Source organism: Podarcis cretensis (assembly GCF_951804945.1).
Source record: "Podarcis cretensis genome assembly, chromosome: 6".
Taxonomy (NCBI): Eukaryota; Metazoa; Chordata; class Lepidosauria; order Squamata; family Lacertidae; genus Podarcis; species Podarcis cretensis.
In genome coordinates this window covers 64,646,864-64,656,132 of record NC_137175.1, presented here as the reverse complement: position 1 = coordinate 64,656,132, position 9,269 = coordinate 64,646,864, and positions in this window count along the sequence as shown.

Sequence of the window (9,269 nt, the reverse complement as noted above, 5' to 3'; positions counted from 1 at the left end):
CACCCCGTCGCGGGGATTCGAACCGCCAACCTTTTGATCGGCAAGTCCTAGGCTCTGTGGTTTAACCCACAGTGCCACCCATGTCCTCCTGGTGAGGTAATGGTCTAAGTATAGGCCATTAAGGCAACAAAGGAAGTGCCTCTGTGCCAGATAACAAATGAGTGGGTAGATAGGCTGGGCAAACAGGAAACAGAACAATGCCTGATTTTTGCTGGAATCAAAGACTGTGGAAATGGAAGAAGCGAGACCCTCTTGGGGTGTTAATCTGTGAACCCCTCCATTGTAGGCTCAGGTTGTGTAGATATGTGTGTGTAAATAAACCCTATATCCTAAAGACATCGCAGTCTCTGCTGTCCCTCATTCCAAAGGAAACATGAACCCTGAGTAAGCCCCTGGAATCCCTGGGATCTTCTGCCGCTTGGAGACTGGGATGGTGTGCAATAATATATGTTGAAATAAGTGGAATTTCAGTTGAGACGGGGGATAAGTTTGATTCAGTACACATTTAAAGGTGAACCTACGTAATTCACACTATGTAAAACTGGAGCCAAAACACAGCTACCTTTCAAAATTCAGTGTCTCGTGAATTTCACAGCACGATTCTCCAACCAATAAATGTGTGCAAAAAAAGCATATTCTTGGATAAATTGTGTTAGTGAAAATAACATAGAAAAATGCATTATATTAGGGGAAATCGCTTTCAGAAAGGAGTGTGTGTATATCAGGAAAAAAATTGCAGCAAATTGCTGATATGTGGAAATGTAGGGAACTGAACTTTTGATTGGAAAATATGAGAAACTGAAACGGAACAATGTGCGCATCCTTAGTCCTAACCACACTAGAAACCAAAAATCCTGTTTAACTTGGTGAGATTTGGGATCCAGCTGTCAGTCTGTTTAGGATTAGGATTCTCAGTTGAACTTCCTGCAGCGGTAAAATTTTCGGTGTAACTGAGCATGCCCACTATAAACCATGAGAATGTATGAGAGAGTTTTGTTAAAGCACTTGATGGAAGAAGCAGGTGATGATGTTTCAGACACAGCTGAAAAGGTAATGGGGAGTTTCTCTGTCTGCTCATATCTTTCATTTACTTAAGTCATTTTGCTTGTCCCTCTAATAGAGGAGTAAGTAACATGACCTGCTCTACGGGTTCTTTTAAGAGAAAGGAGTAAAGTCAATTAAACTGTCACTTTATACCCACTTACCTGGGAGAAGCCCTACTGGACTCAGTGGGTCTTACCTCTTGAGTTAGACATATATAAGATTGCATTGCTAGAAACCGGCTGCATTGTTGTGACTTTGTATAACTTATATATGCTTATAGAAGCTGAATATGATTCAACAAAGCCTTTGCTTGGTAATGCTAAGAGGAAGAGAAGTGTATGTTGAAAGTGAAAGAAATGGCACTAACCATTGAATTTTGCTGAAAGTGGTGTTACAGTTTGCTTTGTAGGGGTTTTACCTAGTACTTGCAGAAGTACGCTTCCTGTTCCTTCTCTATGTTGACCAAGGAAGACATGCCTAAGCAATTCCCAAACTTAGAGCACATGTTTGAAGTTACAAAGGTAAAAGGTAAAGGACCCCTGGACGGTTAAGTCCAGCCAAAGGTGACTATGGGGTGTGGCTCTCATCTTGCTTCAGGTGGAGGAAGCCACAGACAGTTTTCCAGGTCATGTGGCCAGCATGGCTAAACCACATCTGGCACAATGGAACACCGAGACAGAAGCCAGAGTGCACGGGAATGTTGTTTACCTTCCCGCCACAGTGGTACCGATTTATCTACTTGCACTAGCTAGAATGCTTTTGAATTTTCTACCCAAGAATATTCTGACTGTGATCTCCTTGCTGCTGCTTGGCTAAATGCCTAAATCTGACCCTTGGAACGTTTTGTAAGTACAGCTTTTTAAACTTACTTAACGGTGTGTGATCTGTTCACTGCAAGAGAGATAGAAAGAAAGGTGCGCCGTTTGCAAGTGGACTAAATAGTATTAAAGGGTCTAACAACTTATATTCCTACCACTTTACAGGTGCTTGACTTTTGTGAGTTTAAACTCTGGTACTTAGGACTGTCTCCTACTGGTGAGTGAATTTAGCCCTGCATTTTGAATCCAGGCACCCAGCTGATTTTTTTGTTATTTACCCCACACACTAGTCACAGGGATTCTATTTTCCTCCCATAGCTACTATTAGTAGATGAAATCCCTTAACAGCTTGGAACTAGTGTACTTGCTAGATTGCTTTACCTCATATATGCCCACTTGACTGATTTGGTCAGCAGAACTGCCATTTCCCCCCGGTTGCCAAATAATAATAATAATAATAATAATTCAACATTGGTAAGAAATTGATCTTTCAGTGTGGTAGCATCTGAACTTTGGGACTCCGTGCCTGTGGGCATCAGGCAGGCACCTTCCCTGTACTCTTTTTGCCTCCTGCTAAAATGGACTTGCTGATCAGAAGGTCGGCGGTTCAAATCCCTGTGATGGGGTGAGCTCCCATTACTCGGTCCCAGCTCCTGCCAACCTAGCAGTTTGAAAGCATGTCAAAGTAAAGGTAAAGGTAAAGGTACCCCTGCCCGTACGGTCCAGTCTTGACAGACTCTGGGGTTGTGCGCCCATCTCACTTAAGAGGCCAGGGGCCAGCGCTGTCCGGAGACACTTCCGGGTCACGTGGCCAGCGTGACATCGCTGCTCTGGCCAGAGCCAGAGCCGCACACGGAAACGCCGTTTACCTTCCCGCTGGTAAGCGGTCCCTATTTATTTACTTGCACCCGGAGGTGCTTTCAAACTGCTAGGTTGGCAGGCGCTGGGACCGAGCAGCGGGAGCGCACCCTGCCACAGGGATTCGAACCACCGACCTTTCGATCGGCAAGCCCTAGGCGCTGAGGCTTTAACCCACAGCGCCACCTGCGTCCCCATGTCAAAGTACAAGTAGATAAATAGGTACCACTCCGGCAGAAAGGTAAACAGCATTTCCGTGCACTGCTCTGGTTCTCCAGAAGTGGCTTCGTCATGGTGGCCACATGACCCGGAAGCTGTACGCCGGCTCCCTTGGCCAATAAAGCGAGATGAGTGCTGCAACCCCAGAGTTGGTCACGACTGGACCTAATGGTCAGGGGTCCCCTTAGCTTTTTAAAATCATTTTTGTTTAGGCAAACCTATTCAGACATATCAAATGTTGGCAGGTATTTTAATTTAGTTTTTAGCTTTTCAGATGGATGGTTTTATTTTTTTGGTATTTTTGTAGACTGTTTTGAGGTTTTATCACAATAAAGCAGTAAATAAGTAAAATAAAATAACAAATTCACTACTATTGTGCCAAGAACATGTTGCCAAATTAACGTGCAATAAATCTCCTGTCTGGAGAGGCCTTGGGTCTCCAGGATCAGTTTGTTGCATTGGCTGCTGCCTGCTTGGTGCTGCTTTAATAAGGAGTCTGACAGCAGCTGTTGGCTCCCTGCTTGAAAATAGCACAGGCAGCACAGTGTGTCACAAAGCACTGGGCTCCACTTTTGGTAAAGGAGTGCAGGGGCAGTTCCTTAGGTAGGTTATGGACGAGTCTGTGTGAGCCAAGTTATGCTGCTTTCATTCTGTAGCTATAAATAGCTCCAGCTTCTTGTTTCTGTAGCTGCTGGAAGTGCTGGCTTTACTCCAGGGCTAAATAGTGACTAATAGAATAAGCTTCTTCTGCAGAAGCTCAGTGCTTCAGAAATTGATTGAATTATTAGAAATCGTCAATCTCCAGCTTGTATGAAAATGACTTATTTAAGTTTGTTAGTGCTTCTGGGTGCACAGCTAATTTGAAGAATGAGGTGCTGGTTTTCAAACCCACCCACCCTAGTGAACACTGCTCAAAAAAAATGTTACAGGTAGCAAAAGCTTCAGAATTCTGAGAATGCCTGGAAAATCACAAGGAATAAACTGCAAATGTAATCTACTTTTTATGATATATATATATATATATATATATATATATATATATATATATATAATGACCAGATTCTTACTCAGCTTTATTACATTAGAGCAACATCTGCATATGTCTTCCCTTTAGTTCTAGGCTTTTCAGTCTGCTTCGTACTTTTGCTGTATGTTGTTCTATGTACTTGATTTTATGTTTTATTTGTATGTTTTGTGACATTCTGGAATCCTCTCGATGGATGGCGATTATTACTTTTTTAACACTAAAGGACGATGTTAACACAGAAATAATAATGGCGTGTTATTCAGATACAAGTTAACATTTCATAGTGAATATATACAAGAGAGTTCAAAGAAAGCAATGCAATTGCCCTCAAGATAGATAATATTTAGCAATGTAGTCTTGAGGAAACTTGGCTCAATTTTCCACGCACTTTCCTAAATTGTTTCCTTTGATGGACAGCAATTTTAAAAAAAGGTGATTGGAGTGACACAATCCATGGCTTGACATATGTAGTATGCCGTGAGTTGCTCCAGATGGACAGACAGTGACAGCTGTTCAAAGGAGGTTCTTGAGTAACCAGCTAGAGAGAGTGAAGGAAGGCTTGTGGAGAAGAAAAAACTGGGATCATGAGGGATGATCTCCACCAGGTATACAGTACTTAGAGGGTGGCATGTTGGAAGCCTTGCTTTCTATTACGTGGCTACTAATTTCTTTTGCCCTGCTGTTGCCTTTGATCAAACAACATTCGAGGAGTTTAATGTGGCAGGAAAGAGTTGTAAAACTAATTTTGACCAAGGATTACAGGGAGATGAGGATGTGTGCCATAGGCAATGAATATCCAATCTCCGTGTTCGAAGCGGTTCCATGAATGCATGCAATGAAACGTCTTTTTTAAAAAACCACAACCCTACTCTTTAGTCTGTGGCTAATTCAAGCATTTAGGCAAGACTACTCAATGATGCGGGACGCAGGTGGCGCTGTGGGTTAAACCACAGAGCCTAGGACTTGCCGATCAGAAGGTCGGTGGTTCGAATCCCTGCAACGGGGTGAGCTCCTGTTGCTCAGTCCCTGCTCCTGCCAACCTAGCAGTTCGAAAGCACATCAAAGTGCAAGTAGATAAATAGGTACCACTCCAGTGGGAAGGTAAACGGTGTTTCCGTGCACTGCTCTGGTTCGCCAGAAGTGGCTTAGTCATGCTGGCCACATGACCCGGAAGCTGTACGCCGGCTCCCTCAGCCAATAAAGCAAGTTGAGCGCCGCAACCCCAGAGTCGGTCACGACTGGACCTAATGGTCAGGGGTCCCTTTACCTTACTCAATGATGCATTGCCTTTTCACATGCAAGGAGAACTTTCAATAAAGTAGCTTTTGCTGGTGTTGGCACCCCCCCCCCCATACAAGTAATCCATGCACATAATTGAAAGATGGAGATAAATGTAGTACAGTCTGCAGCAAGCTTCTGCAAGCTGGTGTCCTCTAGATGATTTGGACTACAATTCCCATTAACCTCAGCTGTGCCAGCTGCGACTGAGAGTTGTAGTCTAAAAATCCAGGAGGACACTAGGCTGGGAAAGACTATGGAGAACTGTACTGTACCATGTTTTCAGTTAACTTTCTGAGCAACAACTCCAATACGTTGAATTCCCACTATTTCCTCCCTCTTCCTCCTTTCCTGTTCTCTTAATTCTTCCCACACTGTCCAGACATCTTGCCTTTAAACATTTTATTTACTTTGGCCTGATGGCTGTAATTCAGGAATCATTTGTAGAGCTGATTAGTAAATTAAGAGTGTGGGTTGGGTTGGCTCTTACACAGATCTTGGATTGTAATATTAAGCAAGCAGTCATATGCTTGCTTTGCCATGTGCTTACAACTTGACACGCAATGATACCGCATAGCAGTTGCATGACGACTTTACATTTTCAGTGTTCTACATGGAGCCATTCATCTTGCTTGCTCACCACACCAATTCAAGTCAGCCCTGAATGTGAATTGCAGGCTTCAGAATGTTCCATCTTTCCATTGATGGACTTTGGCTCTGAAGAGTGAATACCATTGTGCAGAGTAAGCCAAAATACTTGGTGTGTGTGGATTGCTATTGGACTCAGTAGCTCAACAATACCTCAGGGCTCAAAGAAATGGACTGAAAATGCAGAACTTTCTAGATAAATTTATTACAGTGCTTAAGAGTCCTATCCAATAAATGTCTATTCAGAAATATGCCCCAGAGGCAAACAAGTACCAGGGTGCAGTTTAGGTGGCTAAAGTGGGAAAAGTTACAAAATGAAATCTTAAATATAAGTGATGCTAATATGGTTGCTCTCCTTGACTGCTGCAGTTTAAGCCAAAGGCCAGTGACGGGTAACCAACACTAAGCATTCTTTATTTCTTTTCCTCTTTCCTTTCCAGCTTGGAGAGAATTAGATTTAAGAATAAAGTCTTGCTTTGTTCCATTAGTTGCTTTCTAAATTTCAGATCACATTGGTTTAGGTCACAAGACTGGAAAATGTGTGTCCATTGCGTCTGGATTGTGTGCTTGTGTGCATTTTACAAAGAAAGCGACAGATACCATTATACAAAACAAGGGAGTGGCATTTTATTTGATTATTAGTTCTCCCTCTGCTTGTGAGCTGAAGATATACCTGCAAAACTTACAAATGTGGAACTGGCTTTGCATATGTCTCTGGAATTCCTTTTAAAAAACATGTACGTTATAATATCTAATTATACACATAAATAATTGGAACCAACATCTCCAGCTCTGCTTTGTACAGCTTGTCAGACAAGGCTAAAAAACTGAGAAAACTCGATCTGAATTACTCCTATGAATTGGAAAGGAGGATTTTACAAGAGTTTCCTGTCAGATTCCCCTTTCTGACCAAGCTCTGCTTTAAGTATGAATGGAGTATGAATGGAGAAAACACACCTATTGTTTAGCCTTTGCTTACATTTAGGGTGCATGATTAATCCCATAATACCAACCACACTTCTCTGACTGCCATACCTGTAATTATGCACCTGCTTGCCTTCATTATATTTTTTGAAAGTGAACACCAAAAAATTGTGTGAAACTGCTTTTAAAATTTATTTTTTTGAAGTAGAGTGACTAATAATTTTCTTTAATCTACAGCTGAGGGTTTTTGCACAAGAGCATCAACTTAGAATCTCATTTTTATTATGTATTTTGTTTCTTGTATTGTAATTTTATGTTGCGAACCGCCCTGAGATTTATGAATATAGAGCAGTATACAAATTTAATAAATAAAGAAATAAAGAAGTGAATGTTTCTTGTTACCCTGCTCCTGCCTACAGCCCTCTGTACCACTCCAAAAGCTCTCTTGATGTCAAGTGGGGGGGGGGGGCTACTGAGGAAGAGAAAGATTTGCCTAAAATTGAAAAGACTTTTGCCCAACTGTGAGCAATCTGCTCCTCCTCCTTCTCACCCCGTGGTTCATTTTGCATTGTACAGGAGAGCTGCCCAACCTCTAGAGAGGCTTTTTCTTACGGTTGGCCCTACCATTAAGCAGAGTGAGGCAGTTGCCTCAGGGGCAGGTGCTGGGGTATGTGCAGGGAGAGTGGCAGACTGCCCAGCCATTCCTTCTACCCCCTCTAGTTTTCCCCTCTTCTGTAGGACAGAGCTTTGTGTGCCCTATATCCTGCCTTGTACCCCGTAAATGCAGAGGGTGCTAATCATCCAGTTGGTGTCTTTTTAAAAAATGACAATATATTTTATATATTTTTTTGAACTTCAATCAAAGTACAAATAATACTTCCTCCCACCCTCCTCTCCCAAAGTGCCAGTTGGTTTCCATAGGTGGAATGAGGATGGCATCTTGTCTTATGCTTAGGGCAAGAAAATGTCTTTGGTCAGGTCTGTCTTTTTGACTGGTAGAAATTACTACGGGGGACAAGAAGTGATGAGGACATTTTCTCTTTTTGAATGGCCTTAAGTTAATTTATCTGAGAATCCAGGGCAGTAGCTTTAGTCCTTATGCTCGTCTGTAAATAAAATGGAAGCAACCCCAAATATGAAAACAGTGTTGGGCTTCCCCAAGCCCCCAGCATCACTAACAAAAAATATGAAATTGGTAGAGAAATAAATGTTTAACAAAGCTGTTCCCATTGCCACTGGGCACCCATACCTAAGGTAACAAAGGTACCAGGCAAGTCTCCCTGGAGAGAGCATTCCACAAATGGGAAGCCACCACAGAGAAGGCCCGCTCTTGTTGCCCCTCTCTGGACATCTTGTGGAGGCGGGCCATAAAGCGGCTTAGTCATGCTGGCCACATGACCCTGAAAAACTGTCTGCAGACAAACGTCGGCTCCCTCGGCCAGTAAAGCAAGATAAGCGCCGCAACTCCAGAGTCGTTCACGACTGGACTTAACTGTCAGGGGTTCTTTACCTTTTTTAACACGTACATGCGGCTTCCTATTCTTCCTTTCCTAATGTGGGAAGATCATGTGGAACAAAACTTTAATAATTAGTTCATTATATATCTAGATGAATCTGTCATGATGCAGCAACCTTCTTTTGCCATGGTCAATTTGTTGCTTCCACAAATACTTAGATGTGCATGATCTCTAATAGAAGGGCAGCATTGTTTAAGAGACACAGTGATTGTATGTAAGCCCCTCTGGCAACCATTGGGTGGATACAAATGCTCTAAAGAAACAAATAATTTGTTTGCCCAATGGGATATTAAGGCTAACCTCGTCCGCCTATTTCTTTCATGCTTATGGGTGACCTGATTATGTGTAAACGTGGAATCAAAGCATGGTTGTTAATTCTAGAACAGTTTAATACTGGTTTCAGATCCTGTGACAAGCATCATGTTGAATACAGTAGAGACCACAATTTTACTACCATTTTTTTTAGTTCGTAACTTGATTTTCTTTCTTTCCAGGAATCTGAAGGCTGCCATTTGTAGTTACAATCCTATTAATGCGGATTTGGAAGTAAGATTTTATAGGATTGCAGCCTTGATCGAATTCTGCACAGAAACTAGCAAGTGAAACTGGCAATCTGCACACTGCCTTCTTCACTTGCACAAACATTTACTGTACTGCATGCACATTACAGCGGACGGTATCTATAGCGGTGTTACATATATCCACAAAAACAAAACAGCTGAAGCAATCCAAAAATAATCCCCCCTCACTAGTCTTTTGAGTTAGCAGAAAAGAGCCTTATTGACCTTTCAGGTTTTCAGCCTGATTTGTAGAGAAGAGCACCCCACGTTTTGCTTTTTGTTTAAAAACACTGTCGCTTCCTTCTAAGAAAGAGGGGAACTGCCTGCCGCTCTCTTTCCCGCTCCCCTCCCAAGAGGATAGTCTGAGGCTTGGGGG